The sequence below is a fragment of the Protopterus annectens genome, chromosome 8.part0 (assembly GCF_019279795.1).
Source record: "Protopterus annectens isolate FY-2018-M chromosome 8.part0, PAN1.0, whole genome shotgun sequence".
NCBI classification, from domain to species: Eukaryota; Metazoa; Chordata; order Ceratodontiformes; family Protopteridae; genus Protopterus; species Protopterus annectens.
In genome coordinates, this window is record NC_056741.1 from 1,755,280,765 (window position 1) to 1,755,305,582 (window position 24,818).

A 24,818-nucleotide genomic window follows, 5' to 3' on the forward strand; every position below is an offset into this window, starting at 1 on the left:
TCAACATCAGGGGCTTTACAATCACACAGCAATCTGCACAAACACAGAGATGGGGAAAACAGTGCTGAAGGAAAGGAATGTGGATTATCCTGAACTGAATACATACATAATGAGACAATGTGTGTCTTCACTAAGTGGCAGAACTAAACATATCTGATGAATTTGCTTGATATAGAATATAAAAAGATGTCTACTAGGCTTAGTGCAATAATTTTGACCCACTTCATACTCTCCATCTTGCAATATGAAAAACATTATAACCTATAATCATCCTTTGTGTTCATGATGTCTGCAAGATATCTGTCTTTACTGTTTTAATTTTACTCATAATCTTATTTTTTGTTTCTTCACCAGTAACTTGTCAAGGACTAAATGAACATCTGAGAATTGTAAGTGTATAATTTAAGATGACTGCTATGGAAATTCCTTTGGAGTTCATTAACAAAGAAATTTGATTGGGTGTTTTTATAAAATCAGTTCTGTTGGGATGACGAGGCTAGAAAAACAGACTTTCCTTCCAAATCACTCAGAGATGACTGTCATTGCGATGGAGATAGCAGGTAGCATATCTGCCTTTGAATCTGAAGGTTGTAGGCTCTAGACCCAGGTAGGGACTGAAGACGTAGCTGAGATACAGGTGCTTTAAGGAATGCTATTCGTTGGATGAGACCTTAAGCCATGGGCATATTATCCAGTCATGGTGCAGGAGCTTGCTGCTGGGTGACCCAATCAACATAAAAACCCAATGTATCAACATTAGCCAGAGAACTAGAAAGGATATTTTATTTGCAACTCTTTCAAAACAAAGTGCCATCTCCACCCCCACCCCCCAGACTTACAAATATCAATACCACTAATTGAACATAGGTTGCCTTAGTCATAGTCAATGCTTTCTCTATCTATCCCATGGAGTTAAGCTCCTTACATGATTATTTGATTGTAGCACTGTTTTTTATAATGCCTTTTCAGTACACTTATATACTAGCAAAATAATGCCCTCTACTAATGACATTGTCACTGGAAATAAGCAAGGGTACCCCCTCCCCCTTATCTATTTAATTAATGAATCACTTTTCCACATGATACTCATTAAATATGTCAAGCTTAAAGGGGTCAAGGCATTCATCACAGCTTTTTTAGACAATATTTTCTATGATTTGAAAATCATTTGCTATCTACATCTCAGATACTGAACATTATTTGTAATTGCAACTCAGTACCCAAATGTTAACTCAGCATAAATAAATATTGATTGTAGTCTATGGACATACCTGTCATTATTTAAACTCTTTTACACTTTAAAATCATCTGTCTTCAACTTTTTGGCTATGTTCAAAAATAGCAGCTCCTCGCCAGAAGCAGCACAGTTTCATAACTGGCTATGTCATCATGACTGTATTTTGAACAGTTACTCACTGATAATGTCCTATTGAACATGAACAAAGGTGATCTTAGTAGGGCTTTCTCACAAATGCACTTGATATGGCATAGCACTTATTTCTTCCTCACATCTTGGTTACTTAGGTACAAGCCCTGACTCTTGTATATTGTTTAAGGACTCTTCACTGGCAGATCTAGTAATGCCAAAATAGGTTCATCTCTCTCTCTCTCTCTCTGGTAAGGCCCCTTTGCTTAAAGGTGTCTCCTCAATGACCCATATTGTCTTCTCCCACTTTTCTCAATCTTCATAAACAAAGTCTTCTCTGACCTTCCCCTCCTGATTTAAATACTGATGATATAGTAGTTTGTAGATCTCACTCCTCCCATGCAGTCATTCAGAACCAACTTCAGCATGATCTATGCATATTTAACAAATGGCTAAAGATCATAAATGTCTTTTCTTCTCCAATTAAGCAACAACTGCATTTGTTTGGTACCAAAAACTTATTATCGCAATCCTTGATAACTAAGATGTAAAAAGCACTCCACTCCAAATTTCTTCTGTCTTCAAATATTTTGACTAAAGATCATAAATGTCTTCTCTTCTCCAATTAAGCAACAACTGCATTTGTTTGGTACCAAAAACTTATTATCGCAATCCTTGATAACTAAGATGTAAAAAGCACTCCACTCCAAATGTCTTCTGTCTTCAAATATTTTGGCATCTGGCTAGATCCAATCCTCAATTTCCAAGTCTACATAGATAAAACTATTTAAAAAGTTATCTCCTTACTTTTCTCAACTAAGTAAAATGTCCATTTAACTATCCAGACCAGCTTGAAGATATATAGGTAAAAGAGGTATTTTTAGCCCTACTTGAGTATGGACTTTCCATAATAGCAGCCACCTCCCACAAGAACTTGACAGCATTTCAAGAATTATCAATAAAATATGGTATTCATTGCTAGCAACCCCCACAAGAACAACACTGCATCACATTGAATAAAGCCAAAAGGTTATCTGTAAAGCAGTGATACAATCTACTGATAGAAGAGCTTGGATAGAAGTGAGCCTATCCTCAAGCATGCTCTCCTCTGACAGCAAATTGTACCTCCAAAACCTCTTCTCACAATCTAGGAATCCTCTTCTAGACCACAACCACTCTACAGCCCCCAGGAATTAAGCTAAAGTGCACCAATCATCATTCCCACCTAATCCACTTCAAAAAACTTATCTTCCTAGCTAAAATTTAAGCCATAATTAAAATCATTCCTCCAAAAACAAGTCCAGTATTAGTACTTTCAAGCAAGTCACAAAATCTAATCATTCTATTCACTTGCACTCCATTCATGTCCACCACCTCTAGCTCTGTTCTTATTCCTGACTTAGAAAGAAATACATAGCAGATTCCACTTTCAATTGTAAGTAGCATGACCTTACTGAGCAAAGCCTAAATTTTCAACAAGTAGATGTGGTACTTGCTATATATTTGTCATTGTGTTTCTCAAATATGTAATTTCTGTAATATCTGCTCATTGATGTTTCTGGGATTTAGCATGGTCTATTGTGATCAGAGCACTATTCTGGTAAACCAGCTTAATAACTAATAAATAAAATGATATAAATATTGTAGTCACTTTCTCCAGTTTGAAATATCTGAGCATCTGGGTATGAAATTTATGGCAGTTGGCACTTGTCAAAGAAGATGAATATGAAGGTGCTATTAATGACTTATTTCTTATTGTCCAATGGTCCAGGGTTTGATTTCCTCAGCATCCATTGGCAGTCTGACCCTGATCAAGTCAATTAACTAGATAGCGCTCCTAAGCTGATTCTGAAAAGGTACATGGTGATCAGTGCACTGCCCTGGTAAACAAACAAACAAACAAATCACCTATATGTGAGATGTTAAATCCTTTTTTCAGTCAACATTTTCAAAGTACAGGATCAATCAAGTAGTTTGTAAATTTCCAACTGAAACTTATTTTCAAGCTTTTCATTCAAGCTTCGGTTTTCAAATTAATATCTTCCCCAGTTTATTCTTCTTAAGTAACAGCACTCTGGCTAAACTGAAAGATGACTTATTAAACAAATTAACAAACTAATTCCAGACTTTCTGTGTGTCTGTAAGAGTCATATATTAAACCATAAATTGTGTAGTCCAAAGGAGAAATGAGGGCTAAAATTCACAGACTTTATTATACTATGTGCACAATTACGAAAATAATGTCAGTGGACAACTTCATTTGCTTCTCCAGCACTATATCCCCTTATGGATTAGATTACAAACAGATCAAATTTGCCATTTAAAAGTTAATCCCAAGCATTAGCTTAGCACCCACAAACTGCATCATTCATTATCCAATCTTATGAAAGACTGGTAAACTCATGTCAGACCAACCAATAGGCATGGGATACTTACACTGTCAAGTGGCCATTAATAACTCTAATGTAATGCTAAAAGCTCTGGTTTATCCAGTTACCTTACTGGGGATGGTTTTGTATTATGTTCCTTATAACAGCAAAGTAATTGTCACATCCACTTAATATGCAGCTTACAACCTGTTAAGGTGGTCTTTCTAAACCACCTTAAGAAAAGCAGAATAGATTGTTACACAGTTTGGAAGCTCTTTTCTAAATGACAATGATCACACAAGCTGTCCAACCTTTTAAACATTTAGTGAGGATACCAAATGGGTGGGATGCCCAGAGGACAATATTCCCTTGCTATACCTGTGATACCATCTGTCCTAGAACAATGACCAGTCTTCACCATTATCAAAGTTAGGACAGCAATTCAGTTTATAGACAACAGAGAGACTATATTCATACAAGAAACTTTTTAATGCATTTACAACTTGGAGTTAAATAAAGTAATTGTACAGTTATGCAGTGACTCAAACAATATTTATCACCCTCAAAAGCATGGATAAAATGCAGACGATCGAGAACTTTTGAAGACTGAAACATCCATTTTACTTACAAGGGCTCATCCATTTCAGTTTTGCTGAGAAACTTTTTGTTTGTTGAGAAACTTATACTATACCTTTCAGAAACACCATTGTGCAATATCAGTATGCTTTGGAACTGCAGGGACTATCCTTACATTTGCTTGCTTTAGTAATAAACAAACTCCCACTTAAGCTACCTGAATTAAAACTAATTCTGTACACTGACTACTTGCTACTTTTAATGGACAGTAAAAACTTTGTTCATATTTAAGCCACTTTTCAAGTCACAGTTTATATGGCTTTGCCACTGCTTCTGTGGTAATTACTCAGTTGTAAGTTATATCAAAAGTAACTATGCATTTTAAGATGGTGACTGCAATGTAAGCAGATAAGAACAGAGTTCTGAGTACAGAACAGTTTAAAACTGCAAAAGCTTGAAAACGTCTATAAATTGTTAACCAAAATGATTACACAGTGTTTTATGATGCCCAGAAGGTCAACAAAAGAGGGACAATGTAAAGTAAAGGGGAGAGCAAGTGTGAGAATTCTGAAGATTATACCTCTCAGCTGTCCAGACTTTCGCAGAATGTCCAGAAATTTGCCTTATATTTTGGTCTGTTCAGCATAAAATTTGTGGTTTTCTGGATTTTTATGCAAATCTTTGAGGACTGAATTCACTAAATAATGTCAGGCATTTGAGTTTCAGAATTTATCTCCCTCAGAAAATGCATTGTAACATAAGAACTTTTATTCAATCTAATTTCTAAAATTATGAGACCAATATTTAAAATCTCTCCCTATTTTGGGGGCTTTGTCCTTCCATTATTTTTGATTTTCTCCAGATTTTTGTGATAAGAAGTTGAGGGGTATGAAGAAGTCTGAAAGCAGTGACGTGGAGCAGAGGTGGAAAAGCAGATAGCAATGGCAGTTGATAGAAAAAACTATCAGTAACATGGTGTACAAACTGCTAAACATAAATGAAAGGAAACACTGGAACACCAATCAAAATATGAACAAAAAATATGGAAGCTGAATAAACATAGAAATAGATCATGCAGAGACAACTTGAGGTTTAAAGCAGTACCACAGTACAGGGAAGGATTTTAAAGACAGATGGACTGATGGACTAAAATTTCTATTGCTGATATTAAAATGAAAAGAGTATATACACTAAATATTCCTAATTCAAGACTGAGAAAGCATCACGTGGTCTCTTTGATATTTTTTCAAGTTTCCAAAAAGTTGATCATTTGACATAGACCCTATAGGTACAGTTTCCAAAAAAATGTTACGATACCATCGCTCATGTGCATTTGGGTCATACTTTTCTACTGCCCACATTTATGCAGAATGTCCAGATTTGTGCCTCATATTTTGGCATGTTCCTCATAAAATGTTTGGTTTTCTGGAAAAATTACTGAAGATTGAAGCCACAAAATAATGACAGGCATTTGAGTTTCAGACTTCATATCCTTCAGAAAATGCATGCTAACACAGTATCCTTACTCTAGTAACTTCCTTAGTTTATAAGAGCAATATTTAAAATTTGGCCCTATCTTTGGACATTGTTCCCTCCCCAATCATTTTAAGCTTTGTGCAGATTTCTTGTGCTAATACATTGATTGTAATAATGATTTGTGTATATTTAGGAAAATAATATAAAGAGTGTTATGTACAACTGCATATGCATAAAGGTATTAATTAAGTATTTATGTTAAATGAAGCTAAACCTTGGAAAGCATAAGAAAATGTAATGAGAATTTGTAGAGGAAAGAACAAAGAACCAAGATGTTGGTAATGAAATAGAATTAATTAATTAATTAATTAATTAATTAATTAATTAATTAATTAATTAATAAAATGGGATGCAGCTAGACTTTTTTTGGTTATTGAACTCAGATCAACTTGAATATACAGATCTAATGTTAGAGTTCAAGAAAGATATGCAGAGGTTCTGTAGTAATTTTTTAAACCAAAAACAGTAGATTTTAGAATTGATGACAAAATAGAAATGGAAGACTGGAAGTGAATAATATGTAGACCATATAAGGCTATATTTGATTTAAGAAGACAGAGTATGAATGGAAAAATAACATGGAGAGAGTGATTAAACTTTTTACAGATGATCAGCGGAAGGGAAATATATCTTAGTCTTAGATATGCAAGTAAATCAAGAACATTTAGAATGTTGGCATTAATGTTTCTATGCCCCATGAGACTTGAGAAACATCTCCCACAGATAAGTTCTATTTGTTGGAGATTTAATGGTTTAAAAAGAGGATTTTGAGAGCATATATTTTTGGAAAATTTGCACAGTTGTTTTACTACAAAAATTAATTCAATGATATTGTAATTCTTGTACTTGGAAGAGATTTTTTTGAGTTGGTGAAAATAGTACATCTTTACTGTTACTAGTGACTAAGAAAAGGTATATCTAGAAACTGGAAAACCAAAGCTAAATCATAAATAAGAGATTGGAAAAAGATGATTAGAAAAATTAAAACATAGAAGTGGAACTATTATAGACTAGAAGCAGATCTGCAAAGTAAAAAAGGCTATATAGAACTTTGTAATGAAAATTGTGCTTGAAGCTGAAGTGGATAAAGTACCTATGATGCATATCTATTTAATAAGATAAATTGAAACACAAGGGGCAGGATTCACGAAGCCTCCGTGTAAGAGTTATAACTCATACACAGAGGCTGCAGTTAAACGGAGTGATGTCAGCATGCTCTGCATATTAATGAGAGCATGCTGAACCACACTTAAGGCCAACACGGTCCATGTAAGACAGTAGGGGGCATGTCCGTAGGCCGAGCCCTGTAAGCAGACATGCCCCCAGAAGAGGAAAAGTACCCAAAGTAAACACCCACGACAGAGTCCACAGAAATGTGAATAAACAGAACACAACACATGCCCCCACAGACTATGAACAGAAAACATATAAATAAACACGTTTTATATATTTTTTTAAATTGTAAAAATGTTTAACCGTGAGTCTTTCGTTTTGCTGGCATGCCCATAGCGCAGCTACAGTTAGCAGTCAGTGGGAAAGCATATAAGAAATAAATATGCAAAGTAAGCCAGGAAGCAATAGCCTAGCGGTAGAGATGTTGGCTGAAGAGCAGCCATTCATGGTTTGAGCCCCCACAACACCAATTGTTTTTTTTTCAAAATAAGCAGGAAACAAGTCCCTGACAAATATGTACACATAAAACCACAATTTATGTAAAATGTAATGAAATAGCCCATTTATATTGAAGACATGTGAGGTAACAAAAGAATAAAAAATGCCAGATGTGCTCATAGTGGAGCTACAGTTTAACAGAGTGAGTGCATCTGCCCGTCGATGAGCAGTGGTTTAACTGGTGCAAAATGAGTGCCCATAGCTGAGCAGTGGTCTAACACGCTAAATCTATGTGCCCCTAACTGAGCTGAGCGTAATATGCATGCCGATAGCCAAATGAGGCTTAAAGCAGCGTACCCCGTTTGCACTGAGCTGCGCACCGTGCAAACAAGCTAACCGACGGGCAACGTTGAGCAAGCCGTATCAAAACTGCCTTTACACAGACACACCCCTCAGCATGTCTAGACAGTCATGAAAAATAAAAAGCAGTGGCCAGGTTTGAACCCAGGACACTATACACCATAGTCAAGGTAGAGAACCACTAAGCCATGACAGCAGCACCTAGAAATGCAATAATAGCTAATATATAGGAATGAATACAAACTACAGCATGACAATGCAGGTTTACTGAAGTTGATACAATTCCAAAATGGCCAATCACAGATATGTGCAGGAAAAACGGACTATATAAGCTCCATAGATGGGAATACACAACATAAACGATTGTAGAACTGACCTGCAGGCAGAATGACAGGAGTAGGAGAGGGTAGTTGCTTCCGAGCACAGAGGTGGGGTGTTGAGGAGTCCAGGTACATGGTCTGGCTCCTAGTCCATAATCATGAGGCCCAACTCATGCAGGGCCAGGTCCTCTGGGGAGCATACAGGGCCGAGGCATGGGACCGGTTGGCTCATGATCTCACCAGTGCCACAGGGATTCCAAGGACTGGTGAGCAGGTCCGTCACCACCATGCAGACCTGAAGAGACGCAAGCAGGACCAACTGAACCTTTGGGTCCAGGAGGCCCGGCAAACACCCAATGCCACACTACTGAGTAAGTAACATTTAATTATGTATGTAAGAAATTAAACTAGCTGATATTATGGAGATGTGTATTCCAATATTACTTCATTTATATTACAGCTGCAGGTGTCCATTCTGCGAACCGCAGAGCCTATGGCGATAGGCTGGTGCGGTTGCGCCACCTGGCAGGCAGTAATCCACTACCAGTAACTGTAAAGAAATATAAAAGTATGACAGTCAGCAAAAGAGTGCAGTGTAGTCAGTAAGGAATAAAATCTGCAAGTAACAATGTGAAAGTGTCTGCAAGTCTTGCTTGATTACAAAAGTGTGTTTCAGCCTGTAAGTTAAACCGAAAAATGAAACTGTCTGACATATATTCTGAAATAAAAATGCCCTACCTGTAAGAAAATAGTACACAACCTGCAGCAGGCTGAAAAGTATAGCTGCAGAAGATGATGAAATCACATGTGTGAAATATATCCCTGTGGAAATACTGAAACATGACAGAAGTGAGACTGCTGGAAAGGAGTGTAATAACTACAGGTAAAACATGTCAATAAAGCCTAGAAGTAAGTACCATCCTGATTAGTAAAATGAAAGCAAGTGAGAGAGTGTGAGAAAGTGTCATGAATCCAGCAATACAGTAGTAATAACCCCTGAATAAAGTATACTGCAGTCAAGACAGAATGAAATGCATGTAAGTTTCAAAACCAAACAGCGAAATCTGTTCAAAGTGTTGCTGCATCTGGAATGTGTATCCCAAAATCTGGATATGTTGCTCTCAGTCTGAAATATGCAGATAGGATGATTGTCTGATATACCAAACATCCACACTTGTCTACAGCTATATAAAGCAAATGTAGCAGGATGATGTAGCTGAACAAAGCTAGATATGAATGTGTATGAAGAACACTAAAATGTATATTGATGTTGCAGTAACAGTCCTATCACCAAGTTGAAATAGTTATCATATAGGAAACTGTAGTTAGAACAGTAGTGTGTATATAACTGTAGCTATTAGAAATGTACAGCATATGTATTGTTATTCGAAGGTGTTAATATTACTTTCTTTACCCCACCCTATAACCACATATAACCCATTCCACGTGAAAATGGTATGTGCAATCACAATTAACACCCCTGGACGTTTGTCCTGTTGGGTCATATATATTTGCATGTCCATTGATGCATCTGCCCTGTTCATACATCTGCACCTGATGGCCTGTTGCCATCAATTAACCCTGCATGTTGTTGGACTGTGTATTTCTGTTCAAATTATGCATGTGTTATGCACGCTGTTCAATGGTGTGAATATCTGGGTGTTTTGTTAATGGGAATACTAATGCATGCTGTTACAACTAATTGTGAATGGTATTATATGTCACTAACCCAAACTGTCATGACATAATGCAAAACATAGGACGACAGGGAAGGCGGGTTCCAGCGGACCCACCTATCTCACCTCAGCTGGCGAGTGCACCTGGCACTAGTGCCGAGTCCGGACCCTCCTCCGGTGGCCCTGTGCCACCTGCGGGTGGAAGCGCTGCAGGGGATGCGGCTCGCCCCCCCCCCCCTGCAAGTGTGGCTGGAGGAGAACCACCACTCACCCTCTGTAGCGTCCGGACTGTGGTGCGTAGGGAGATTCGGGACTCTGTTCTTGAGCCCCTACACCAGCTCGAGGCACGGGTGGCGCAACTAATGGGCATGCCTGTTGCCCCGCCTACACAGCCCCCAGCACAGCCCTGTCCTGGGCAGTGAAGGAACAGTGGCAACTGCCTATGGGTGGGGATATCAGTTCCACTGTTGCTATCTGTGGGATCATGGGCTCTGGATATCCAAACATCCGTCCCCGTCAATTGTGTAAACCCCCCCCACACGTGTCATACACCGCCCCTGTATGCGTCTTGTTTGTCTTGTCTGTTTACCTACCCAACCTACCTCCCCAGCTGTACCGACTTCCTTCACCTGACATACCACTCTCACCTGAAAAAAAAAAAAGGGCACTCTGTACCCACAAAAAAATTACGCCCCATACATAGCTGCCCATTCCGCACACATGTCTGCTGGACATGGAACCTATCAATTACAATTGGCTGTACAACAAGTATTATTGTTGTCCTGACACCTCTCTCAGGGGTGGAAGGTTTCAAATGTCACACCAAATTACATACATATGCACAGCTGTTGCTGATGAAGAAATGGGCAGCTATGGGCCTTACCTACATCCCTCCTGCACATCCCAAGCTTGTTTCCCCTACTGTCTTACCCTCTTTGTGACCCCTTTTTCACCACTTTCCTGTCACCCCATTTTATTTTCTTTCAAAGAAAATAGCGCAGGTGTGTGCCAGAGTAAGCACCGTTAAGCGGTTGTAAGCGGGTGTGCGCTTGTGTGCACGGAGCTAAACGCCAGTGCGCATGCATGAGCTCCGTGCAAACCAGCGCTAACCCGGTTACAATTGCTTAAAAGTGCCTTAGTCACTTTGATTGACAGGTCCTGTACTCAGTTCAAAAGCAAAATAAAATCCCACTGGCAGTCCCAAACCCAGGACCTTGGAAACACTAGTCTGTACTACCTACCACTAAGCCATGACTCTTATACAAAAACATTGTGCTAAAATAAATATAACATGTAATAGTAGGGATGAATGTAAAGGGAATATAGGATGTGTAGTACACAAAGCATGTCATTTAAAATTACTGTCAAAACTACTGGATTTCCATAATAGTAGTGCGTGAACAGAAACAGCCATGCTAGTTAGCAGCTTGTAGATAATAAGGTCAGTTAAAGTACATATATATATATGTATGCATATGTATATATATATATATATATATATATATATATATATATATATATATATATATATATATATATATATAAATATATATCTATATATAGTTGTAGGAGTCAATGTGCATACACACTTGCTACAGGGAACATGAGAGAGGAATGGAGAATTGTGAATATACAACGCAGCCTGAATCATGAGAGAGATACTAACCTTTACACTCACAGAACACTGTCCAAAGCATACCAGCATGGTCCCCGCCCTCACAATCTGAAAGGGCAATGCCTATCCCACATACCCTTTTATAGCACTGACCTGAAAGCACAGTGAGAACTGCAATCAGTACACAACTGGCTGTATGCAGTTAGCAAATGCTGGCTTACAATTGGTGCAGAGGCCATCACATGGACCTATGCAGATACCTACAAAAGCATCCAGTGCTAACACTCCCCACATGCAATACATTCATTGCATTGTCTGTAAGCAGACAGAGGGAGAGCGAGAAGTGAGAGAGAGAGAGAGAGAGCAAAAAAATAAAAATTAGACACTGTGACTCTGTCACCCGAAGCTGTCAGCACTGACAGTAGCAGCAGCAAGCAGAAGCTGTGGTAACGCAACCAGCTGCGACAAACAGAGGTAATGCAAAGTAGCAGGTTAATAGTGTGCATACTGTGAACCCTCCAAATGTGTCATAGGTCTGTATCCATAGGTATGTCCATGTGATATGTTGTGTGTACGTAGTTCCACCAAAAGGGGATGACCATACATTACATGTCAATCAGTCTTAGGCCATGATCCTGGCAGCAGTTGTCTGTGCGTTGGCCCAGCAATGGCTGTAGTGACTGCTTTGAAAGGTCAGCCAGGTTCAAAAGGCAGGATCAGCCCATCCCAAAGGCACACTGACTGGGAACAAGTGTCTGCAGGTACCCAATGTCACTGCATATGCATCCCATACTGCATAATTCCATATCTTAGCAGACCAGGCCCGTTATGCATATGATGTGGTAATTTCCAGGGTCAGTCGAGGTGCCCCCTTAGTGGTGTGGGACCACTGTTGCTGTATGCCACTGTCCAGGTACATATCCTGTAGTACGGCCAAGATAAACTATCAGTGTTATATGCGGTTGTATGTCCTCTCGGAGTGCCGGTAGCACACATCCAGGGGTACCACGAGGTCACAGTGATGCTGTGTGTTCTTCTCTGCTGAGGGCGGCCCTCACCTGGACATGTGAGTTGTTAGGGAGGTTACATCCAGCTGGGATAAATATTTTAAAGGTGGGGGAGAAGGAGGGGGGATACGTGCACCGAACATATCTGCAAGATTGTTGCCAATATCCGTGTGTTTGGTGAATGTTAAGTAGGTGTGGATTAACACAGAGCATATCTGAGGTATGTGGTCCATATGTGTAACATAACTGAACAAGGCCTTGTGGTCATCCATAGTGTTTGTGTCCATTTCCCTCCCAGAGTAGGCCGTGGCCGTTGTTATGCCAGACCGTAGTGTAGTACCAGTGCTGACCACAGATGCCTTCCCTTAATGTGAATGTGCTCTGTCCTGCAGTAGCCTCCTGCTTTTGTTATACAATCTGCCTCTGTCTGGGGTCCACCAGGACAGGATGCCTACCCTTTGTGCATAGGGTCTGGGTTAGAAATGTGTGTGCAAGTTCCATGCAATCCGTGGCATGTCCATGGTAAGCATTTGCAAAGGGGTCAGCAGTGTGGCTTGTGGCTTCCACTGGCCCAGTGTGCTGCATGGATACCATCTCAGTCCCAGCAAGTGAATAACTGTCTAATCACATACATATCAAAGTAGTCTACTGTGCTGGTGGTGGTGGTGGGATATGTATATCCAGGCCGAGTAACGTCTGTCCACATCACAGTAGTGGACAGTGTCCCACATACAGTACCTTGGGATGAACCCCCAGAGTGAGGTTGTGCATTGCACCTGTCAGTGTGTGCTGACCGATGGGGCATGCTACTATGTTGTGTGGAATGTGGCAGATATTGTTGCACAGGTGTTGGCTGAGCACTGATATCTGGCCATGTACCTGTGTATCCACCACGACACACACACATGCAACATATGGGAGTAGTAGTATATCACTACACATGAGTATCATGTATAGTATGTGTGCCATATATTGCTGACATGGTCTGCTGATATCCTGTTTGTGTTCTCTTCCAGGGAGATGGCGCGACAGCGTAACCCAACCTACTCTGTGGTGGAAGATGAGGAGATCCACCAGAGCCTGGTGCAGGAGTATGACATCCTGTTTTCCCGCACCAGTCAGAATCAGCAGGAGAGGGCCGCACTGTGGCAAGACCTTGTCCGTAGGGTAAATGATATTGGCACGCATAACAGGACATATGAGCAGGTATGACATCACTGCAGTCATTTAATCCAAAGTGTCCGGCAGAGTGCATCAGAAATCCACAGGCAACAGGTCGCCACAGGAGGTGGGGTGGCCACACATCCCCCCATCACCAGACTGGAGTGGCTACTCCTAAGTGTTGTGGCTCCAGCCCCGGAACACCAACAGCAGTACACCTGCATTATGATGGAGGCTGGTTCCACACAGCAGCACGACATGGAGCGTGCAGGTAATATGCCATATGTACACCTGACTGTTCTGTACACTGTATCATATGCAATATCAATGGCACAGTTGTGGCCACTGACATTAATCTCATCATTTCTGCAGGTCCCTCCAGGGTTACAGCAAGACAGGCCATCCATGCTGGTGAGTGTGTTTAACATAACCTATAATAGTCCTGATAATGCTAGTAACAGTAGTGTAACTCAGTAGTGCTCTGTGTGAATACTGCGGGGTATGCATGTGTGCATGTGTGCAGGTGTGCCTGTGCCCATGTGTGCATGTGTGCATGTGTGCAGGTGTGCAGGTGTGCCTGTGTCCACGTGTGCATCTGTGCATGTGTGCCTGTGTCCACGTGTGCATGTGTGCATGTGTGCCTGTGTCCACGTGTGCATGTGTGCATGTGTGCATGTGTACACGTGACCACGTGTACTTGTGTGCATGTGCCCATGTGTGCATGTGACCACGTGTGCATGTGTGCATGTGTCCATGTGTGCATGTGTCCACGTGTGCATGTGTGCATGTGTCCACGTGTGCATGTGTCCACGTGTGCATGTCTGCATGTGTGCATGTGTGCCTGTGTGCATGTGTGCATGTGTGCATGTGTGCCTGTGTGCATGTGTCCATGTGTGCATGTGTGCATGTGTGTATAAGTGCATCACTGGTAACAATGTCTGGAGACTGTAAACTGTGTTTCCTGTCTTCATCCCACAGGTTCTGGGGCTGCTCTGGTGACCTGCAGCAGGGAACCTGAATCCTGTGCCACGGCTACTGGTAATGATGATATGTGTGTAATGGTACAGGAAGGTGTGTCAGGGTCTGCCATTAGTCAGCCAATTGACAGTACACAGCTGTCAAACCCATCATTGTGCACAGTTATCCTGCCTGTACATCCTTTGTCACCATTGTCCCTGGGTGATAGACAGGGTACAGTGGGCATAGACCAGGGTAATGTGGTACATGTAGCACATGCATCCCCACACAGCAGCCATGGGCAGGGTCCTCCGATGGTACCACACAGACAGTTGCCCATGAGTTCTCGTGGGAGCATCCGTGGGCGTACTGCCTCTGGCCAACATGCCCAAAGAGGTCTGTCAACCTCAGCTATGTTTCGGACTATCATGCAGGCACAGTCACGTATGGAAAGGTACACCAGACAGGGTCTGAGGGAGCTGAGAGCATGTCGCACAGCCATGACAGACAGTATGCGTGACATTGCAGATGCTATCCGTAACTTCACTGACGTCATAGACAGATGTTGTGGGGACATATTACAGCAGTTCCACAACCGGATGTCCGTGAGCCAGGGCAATGGTGGGCATTTGCGGCGTCGACGTGGCCATATGCCAGCAGCAGCTGGCAGTCGGCGTGGACGACAACAGGCTCGCGCATGCCCCCATAGTGCCAGCAGCAGCCCCAGCAATGCTGGGTCTGTGCTGTCATCGGATCGCCCCAGGAGACCACGTGCACGTGGCTCTGGACAGTCCCAACAGGGACTTGTGTCCAGTCAACACACTCCCGCTTCTGATGACAGTACCCAGTCTGGCTTTGTACTGGATACGGTCCGTAGCACTCCTGCCAGGCACAGGTACCGTGTCCGTGCACACAGACACTGATCTGTATGGCCTGCCAGGTGCAGTCTGTGGCTGTCCACAAACCCCTGTATATGGCAACCATGAGGTGGAACTGTGTGCGTGCATACACACATGCGAAATGTTAACACCTAGGGCAACCACATACACGCACACACTGCACCAACACTGCCCCACCCTGTACTGCTGCCCCTCACCAGCACACATACACACACATGTCAATTGGTGGTATCAGTGGCTGACACAGGCATACCTAATCCACACCCTGTGCATATGATGACACTGTGCCACCTCCTGCAATCTCCAACATCATTGCGGGAACAGGTAAACACGTTGCTGATGCACAGGGTGACTACATAGAAGTGTATTAGTAGTATCATGTTGGTAACAGTACAGTGTGCTGTTATGACTGTGTGTTTATCCCAGCATGCCTGCTGCAGTAACTATATGAATGTCCTGAATTGTTATTTGCACCCATAGTACATACCAAAGTATAACAGCTGCACATAATTGCATGCCGGTGGTAAGGTTGTCAACAGATAGCCGCATACATGGGTAGCACAGGGGGAAAGCTAACGCAAGTAGTGATATGCAATGGTGGACATGTACAGTAATGGTGTCAAGTTGCCCACAACGACTATGCCATGTGGATGTTGGCATGTAGATATGTGTGCAGTACCAATGTAATCCAAATCACAAATAAGTATGACATAATATCGGTTCTACCATGGGCATCTGCACTGCGTATTCCTGGGTACATGTTGATAGTGCCTACATATTTGCACTGTTACTTACTGTTATTGTTACCCCTTCTCTGTTGTATAATGCACTACTTCTAGCCCTGTTTACTGTAGCTTTGTTTGCATGCATGTTCGCTTGGGGTCCCCTGGAACACTGCTTACACCTGCAATGCAGAGTTACAGTGCTTCTGTAGACTTCTAGTGACATCTGCATAGCGTACGATACGTATGTCAACTTTACACATGACAGAACGTCACTGTATGTCTTATGCGTAATGCGTTGCCTGTGACACATTGCACACGTCTTACCTGGCATTTACCCACGTGTGCAGTCATATATGTCAGTGCTATGAAACAGTAGCGGTACACCCACACATACACACCTTCAGTATGTTGTTCCCCATTGGCCCTATGTGTTGGTACTCACCATGGCGATCACACTACTAGGGTAGCATGTGCAAAGGTAACCTGTGAATCGCCTCTATGGTCCAGTTGTGGTTTATGTGAGTCATGTGTCATTGTCACTGCTGCCACATGTATGCAGTCAGCCATCACCCTTGGCCAGGAACGTACAACACATGTGTGGGATGCCACCACACAGCCAATCTGGGGACTGGTCTCTCTGAACCCAGTAATGCCATACCCTGTCAGGTGGCATGTCATATATACTACATCCTGGACAAACGTCAACCCCAATCCTTGATGCTACTATTGATAATACCCCTGAAGATGTTCCTGATAGTTTTGACCAGTTCTTTACTGAGACATTTCAGGCCCTAGCTAGCCATCTATCTCCTAGCTCCCCTGGTCCTGAAAGTAGCACCCCTAGAAAACTACTTGCATCCAGCTGCCAACCAGTCGCCATTTCACTTCTCCGTACATTGATTGAAAGAGTGAAAGCCACTACACTTTCTGCTGATCAACTCCCTGCCGAGTACCTATCAAAACCAGATGATGCTATTGCTTACCCCGTCTCAAAGGTAATCAAAGGAACCATGTTAGAATCTAACTTTCCCACCATCTGGAAAATGTCATATGTAATCCCACTTCACAAAGGAGGCAGCTCTACTGAAGTCTCCAATTATAGGCCAATAGCTATACTCTCTCCACTTGCAAAGATTATGGAAACTTTCATCATAGACAAGTCATGCACCACCTAATTCAAACTCGCATTATGGCAGACACTCAGCATGGCTTACGTCCTCATCACAGCACTATGTCAGGCCTCCTAGCCTTTACTAACACCATAAGCCATACTTGCAACAATAATTATACATCCGCAGCCCTCTTTTTGGATATTTCAAAGGCATACGATATGGTTGATCACCAACTTGTACTCACACCCTGCAAAGACTGTCTAGATACTGGAGCCTTCCAATGGTTTCAATCCTACCTGCATGGTCGACAGCAGGCTGGCCTCTGGCAGAACAAACCCTCTAACCTTCTACCTAACACCCTCAGAGTACCACAAGGCTCTATACTAGGGCCCTTGCTGTTCTCCATCTTCATTAACGACCTTTATACTGTCATCCCAAAAGTCAGCTGTATCCAATATGCTGAATACTCTACTCTGATCTGCTCAGCCACATCTCCAGTAGAGTTATGGTCAGCTACCCAGACCACCTTTAATACAATAGAAAACTGGCTTTCTGAACATCGTCTGATCCTAAATCCCAATCAAACTAAACTGCTGTTATTTCACCAACACGTAGGTCTACCACTTTCACCGTTACCATAACATCAACTGATGGCACAATAATCTCCCCTGACCCATCTCGAAACTATTAGGTGTCATCATAGACAATAATCTCAAATGTGACATACATGTTAACCAGATTATCAAAGCCATCAATAGAAAACTAGGGTCACTTTACAGAATTAAAGCCTTCCTAGCCCCTCCAGCTAAAGGTGCCATAGCTCGCTCACACCTTGTTTCAACCCTTCTGTATGCATCCCCTCTACTCTCGAATATGAACAAGGCTGTCCTTAACAAACACTCAATTTGCTACAACCACATTGCCAGGTTTGCCACTGGGCTGCCTTTTAGGATACATCATTGCATCAATCTAAATCAACTTGGTTGGCTTGCAATACCCAGCCTAATACAGTATAACCAACTGATTATGGCCTATACAATCCTCTATAATCCAGACAATACTCCTGCACTTCAAATATTATCACACCCTATAACAATCCTAGACCGCTTCGATCCTCTAACAAAGTACTACTTCAGACTAGCAAGTTTAATAACACAGCCGGTGATTCTCTCTTTGCAAACCCTGTAAGTAGATCCTGGAACTCACTTCCAGCTGATATTACCCTACTGTCCACCTTAGGTCAATTTAACAGTAGAGTCAAACAACATTTGTCACTTAACTGGCTATGTCAATGTATCAAGCCTGGCTAACTCGAATGTGTAAAATCTGTGAACTACTTTACTGTGTAATTTTAGTGTAATCCTGACTTGTGCTCAGGTCTAACATTAACCTGTGGAACATGTTTGACTTGCTTACTTATGTAATCTCTGTAAATAATCTGTTTGTGATATGTAACGCTAGTATTATGTAATGCTGTATCTGCTACCCTCGTAGCTTGTCTCCACGGGCCTCCCCTGGAAATGGACATGCATCCAGTCGGACTATCCCAGTCAACAAATGTAGGATAAATAAATAAATCAATAAAATATATTACAGTGACTACAATACCAGTCAGACATTGACACACACTGACAGCATGCTGAACACACTGGGGCATACGTGGGGACTCAGAATAGCAGCCTGCCTGGGCATCACACACCTCCGCAGCTGGCACACAGGCATATGTTCCGTCGGAACAGAGCACATGCCACACATGGTACGCACATCCCCTGTGCCACACACTCACAGCCTGTAGGGCTACACAACACACCTGCTACAGACGTGTCAGGTACCTGTCTTGTGTGCTGCACTGGGGTCCCGCTCAACAGGCTGTATCTGGTGAAGGTCACAGTGATATGCCTCAGGGGCACTATGGTCCACCACAGCACACATGCATACAGGTCAGTCAGAGGCATGGACAGATATGACTCACTCATTGACCATGCCAGTGTGGCTGCCTGAGACATACCTCCCTGGACTACATGATAGGGAACATAGAATGGATCTCTCAGCATGTGGCACAGGCCAGTATGAGCCTGATGTTGGTTGCCAACATACCCTCACCAGGTATTCTACCACTATATGTGGGAAGGGTGTTGTATGTCTACATTATGCTCAGTCTCCACTGTCATTCATAGGATATCCACTGGCTGTCAATGTGTGCTTACATGCTAGGGAAGCCACAATGATGTGCACGGATCATCTTGCACGTGACACCCATGGCCCAATGTATAATGGCAAAGCTCCTTGGTGCACACATACTGCCTTATGCTGCAGGACATGGTTTACATAGCGACATCCATGGGTATCACACAGGTTAGGACACTAACAGTGCTGCTACACAACAACAGCAGTGTACACTGGAAGATGCATGCACCAGACACTGCCCTCAGCACGGTGAACTGCAATGTCTGTGCAGTATCAGATTCATGATTCATGGCTCACAGGTGTTACCCATCACTGACAGGTTATGCCCCATACCATGCCTGTCGTCCCCTACACATGTAACACACATGGATAGGGGGGTGGTATCCCAAGGTAACACAGATACACACACCAACAGGTTGTTGGCACAGCACAAACCATCAGGGCCTACTCATGTGCAGCTGACAGTGTGTCGGACTGCCATCTGGTTCATAGCCTGGCACACACAACCCTCCCATACACAGGAAGACCACCTATCCTCCATAACAACACTGGCAATATGACAGTCTCAAGAACTGTGTTTATATGGCCGGACTGCATCCAGCCAAACATTGTGTGTGAGCATTACTGTAGCTACAACACACTAGTTGAAGGGTTCACAGCATGTGGTCACCGAATTGCAGTGGAATGACATGTTACCACTACCACAACAGGTGGGGACATGCAGCACCTGTACATCGACTACATGTACACTATATGGCCCAGACCAGATGTGTATCCCCTGCTGTAGGTCTTTCACCATAGACACCCACACTGTATAGGGACATACCATGTGCGGACCCTGCACAGTAAGACACAGTCATATTGGTATACATTGCAAATACCATTTATCCACTCGAAGCATGTGTCAGACATGGTAACTACTGCAGGTCACAGGTATTTATGTGTATGTGTCACACACATACATCATGTGCAATGCCATTGCTGGTTTAGGCAATGGCATGCATTGTTATGTACAAACACCCACACAAGGTCATACTGTGTGACACAACCACACGTGATAGTTGTGGGTTACCAAAACATACCTATCTGTACTCTGACAATGGTAATAGACACAGTAGCAGAGCACACTATTGGCATTACTAGCCAACTAGCCCTGTTTAGCTGTGCTGATAGTGTGGTGACATCCCCTGTGTTTACTGGGGGAGTATGCATCATCCGGTGTATTGTAGTATTTGCCAAATGGATCTGTGTGCTCACACTTGCATTTACACACACCCTACTACCCCCACACACATGCACACTTGCCATTTGCAGGATTCATTCCCCTACCTAACCAAGTAATGACATGTGAAAGAGACGCATTAGCAAAGCGGACTATTCGGTTTACTAGATAGTTCCTCTTCTCTGGCTATACTTATAGGGTGCTGACAACATCAGTATTTTGAAAGGGTAATGTGCATCAGGTAGTGTGATCTCCTGATTGCCAAAACTAACATGTTTTTCATACGGAAATGCACACACACAAACTCCCCCCATCCAAACACACACACATGCCATTTACAGGTTTCAGACTCCTACCTAACTACATTACAATACTCGGGAGAAACGTATTAGCAGAGTGCGCTATTCACATTACTGGGAGGCTTCCCTTCTCCTGCTGTACTTATAGGGTGCTGACATCATCTGTGTTTAGAAAGGGGAGTGTGCATCCTGTAGTGTGTTCTCCCAGTTGCCAAAAGGGGGATTTCCCTCACACAAATTTGCACACACACAGCAACCCCGCTCATCCAAAGACACACACTTGCCATTTGCAGGATTTAAATCACTACCTATGTTATGACACTCGAGACGGACGCATTAGCAGAGCGCGCTATTCGCATTACTGGGAGGCTTCCCTTCTCCTGCTGTACTTATAGGGTGCTGACATCATCTGTGTTTAGAAAGGGGAGTGTGCATCCTGTAGTGTGTTCTCCCAGTTGCCAAGAGGGACATTTCCCTCACACACACTAACCCCCCTCATCCAAACGCACACACTTGCTATTTGCAGGATTCAAACCCCTACCTAACTATGTTATGACACTTGAGACGGATGCATTAGCAGAGCACGCTGTTTGCATTACACGGAGGCTTTCCTTCTCCTGCTGTACTTATAGGGTGCTGACATCATCTGTGTTTAGAAAGGGGAGTGTGCATCCTGTAGTGTGTTCTCCCAGTTGCCAAAAGGGACATTTACCTCATACATATTTGCAGACACACAGTAATCCCCCCTCATCCAAACACACACACTTGCCATTTGCAGGATTCAAACCACTACCTAACTATGTTACAACATTGGAGACGGACACATTAGCAGAGCACACTATTCGCATTACTGGGAGGCTTCCCTTCTCCTGCTGTACTTATAGGGTGCTGACATCATCTGTGTTTAGAAAGGGGAGTGTGCATCCTGTAGTGTGTTCTCCCAGTTGCCAAAAGGGACATTTCCCTCATACACACTAACCCCCCTCATCCAAACACACACACTTGCAGGATTCAAACCACTACCTTACTATGTTATGACACTTGAGACGGACGCATTAGCAGAGCGCACTATTCGCATTACTGGGAGGATTCCCTTCTCCTGCTGTACTTATAGGGTGCTGACATCATCTGTGTTTAGAAAGGGGAGTGTGCATCCTGTAGTGTGTTCTCCCAGTTGCCAAAAGGGAAATTTCCCTCATACATATTTGCACACACACAGTAACCCCCTCATTCAAACACACACACTTGCCATTTGCAGGATTTAAACCACTACCTAACTATGTTATGACACTCGAGATGGACGCATTAGCAGAGCGCGCTTTTCGTATTACTGGGAGGCTTCCCTTCTCCTGCTGTACTTATAGGGTGCTGACATCATCTGTGTTTAGAAAGGGGAGTGTGCATCCTGTAGTGTGTTCTCCCAGTTGCTAAAAGGGACATTTCCCTCACACACACTAATTCCCCTTATACAAAGGCACACACTTGCAGGATTCAAACCACTACCTAACTATGTTATGACACTCGAGACGGACGCATTAGCAGAGCGCGCTATTCGCATTACTGGGAGGTTTCGCTTCTCCTGCTGTACTTATAGGGTGCTGACATCATCAGTGTTTAGTAACGGGAATGTGCATCCTGTAGTGTGTTTTCCTAATTGCCAAAAGGGACATTTCCCTCTCACACACACAAACCCCACTCACCCACACACTGAGCATTTGAACCCCTACCTAACTATATTTTGAGACTTGAGGGAGACGTATTAGCAGAGCGCACTATCAGAATTACTGGGCATCTGTTCTGCACCTGTACTATTTCTAGGGTGCTGACATCTTTATTTCCACAGAGGTATGTAGATGTAGTACTACCTGTCAGGTGGGGGATAGCATATATATGCATTTGCAGCCACCTACGTCAGGGTCAGATATGCACATCACACTGGTAGGTTATGTTCTATACCATGCTTTGGGACCACAGGACCTGTAACACACAACACAACCAGTCCAGAACACCACACCCACATCCAGGACACACACTTAGCTTCCCTGGGAACAGTGCCAGGATATGCAGGTATTCACATACACCATTCCAGTTGTTAACATCAGGTACAGGCGTATTGTGTGTGAGAACTACTCAGGCCTCTACCATTTTACCCTACAGCCACTACAATTTGTGGGTCCATGTGCTATGGCAGAACCACACACCACAGCCACGTGGGTGAATACATATTGCACCTGTCCATCTGCAACGTGGGTACTCACTGTTCCACACCAGAGGTAGACCACCATTGTTGATATCTGACCATAACCACCTTTCCCTGGACATCCATATCTCATCTCCACCCCCAGGCAAGGTTGTCACTGCACACAAACTGTGTTTAGCACAAGCAGACTCTACACTTGTGTAGACTGGGGTGAATGACTTCAGAGGACCCATGCTGGAGGACTATACAGGCCACTCAGCATAATCCTTCACAATTGCATCCTATGAGCATGTGTACAGTTTGCATTGGTCATGCTATCCCACATATACCCATGACTGCTCCACAACAAGACACCTGTCAGCTGTACACCGGCCATATATGCGCCGTTCAACAGACAGAGTGACCTAATACATTGCAGAGCTGTAGCCCACAGTGGGAGGACATCTGTGGACAGTTCCAGCATGGCACTTCATTCACACATACTCATTACAACACAGTGTTGTCAGTGCAATCGTCCAGAGCATGCAGATAGGGCTCCCCTCAGTCTGTTATTGACAGACACCTACTGTTAGAGATCTTCAGCAACCCTCTCACAGCACACACCGACAACATGGCTGTGGCTTAGCACATTCAATCCCTGAGACCTCCATGGTGCCCCTGCTTGACAGAGGCACAACTCACTAGCCTCACATATTGCCTTATGTGACCTACTTTACAGTGGCATGGTAGCCTACTATCCTGGGGATGCAGATGCCAAGCACATTCTGGCTGAGCTGTCATTCCCTGGGGCAAGAAGCCTAGTATTGACCTCTACACCCATATGTTCAATTGTTGGATGCACAATATTTCTTGTGCTGTTCTACTGTTTGCAGGTCTTTATTGCCATAGCATTCCCTGTTCCTATGACCAGCTTGTGTATCTGTGGCAGATGTTTGCATATGACGGCGATCCACTATATCACTTATGTCTCTGTGGTCATTTACTGTGTGCACTGGGCTGATTGTTGTGTTGTGGTTGGTTCCTGGACTGACACGTACAAATACCAGATATGTGTGGCCAACTGCTACACGGAGATATGGCCTAAGTGTGTGAGCATGCCCAGTTCAGCCTTTCCATGGCATGTTGTCTGACATATGCCTCATTTATCAAAGTGTGCGAGCATGCCCAGTGTGAGCTTTCCATATGTTACACTCTGAAGTCCACCACATATTTGGGTGTGTGTGACCTTCATTACATTATCGCACGTTTATGATTGTGTGCTGGGTGTCATGTTGTGTACTAACTGGCCAACTGCTTCGTGTCTGCCACAACAGGGATTATACTGTGCCTGCAGGAATTGCATGCGATACTTTGCAGACAGTTCTCAACATACTTTCATAATGACTTAACACTGTAGTACTGTATAGTGTACTGGTTCGGTACTTTCACTGTGGTGGACAGTATCCTGGGCTTTAGTCCTATCACTGCTTGACATCTTCATAGTGAGCACAACAGACTGTGTAGGGGCCAGTTGTGCACATATGACCATGTTGCAATATGTTCAGATATGGACTACCTACACCAGGCTCGTCCAACATTGCTAGTGTATTCCACAACATGGGCGGACATTGACAAACACTA

At 43.1% G+C, this 24,818-nt stretch overlaps 1 protein-coding gene across 1 annotated transcript in view; it reads left to right on the forward strand.

Moving 5' to 3' along the window:
* LOC122808557 (cytochrome P450 2C15-like) overlaps window positions 1-24,818 on the forward strand; it is a 755,055-nt gene that overhangs the window by 420,870 nt on the left and 309,367 nt on the right. The window lies entirely within an intron of this gene.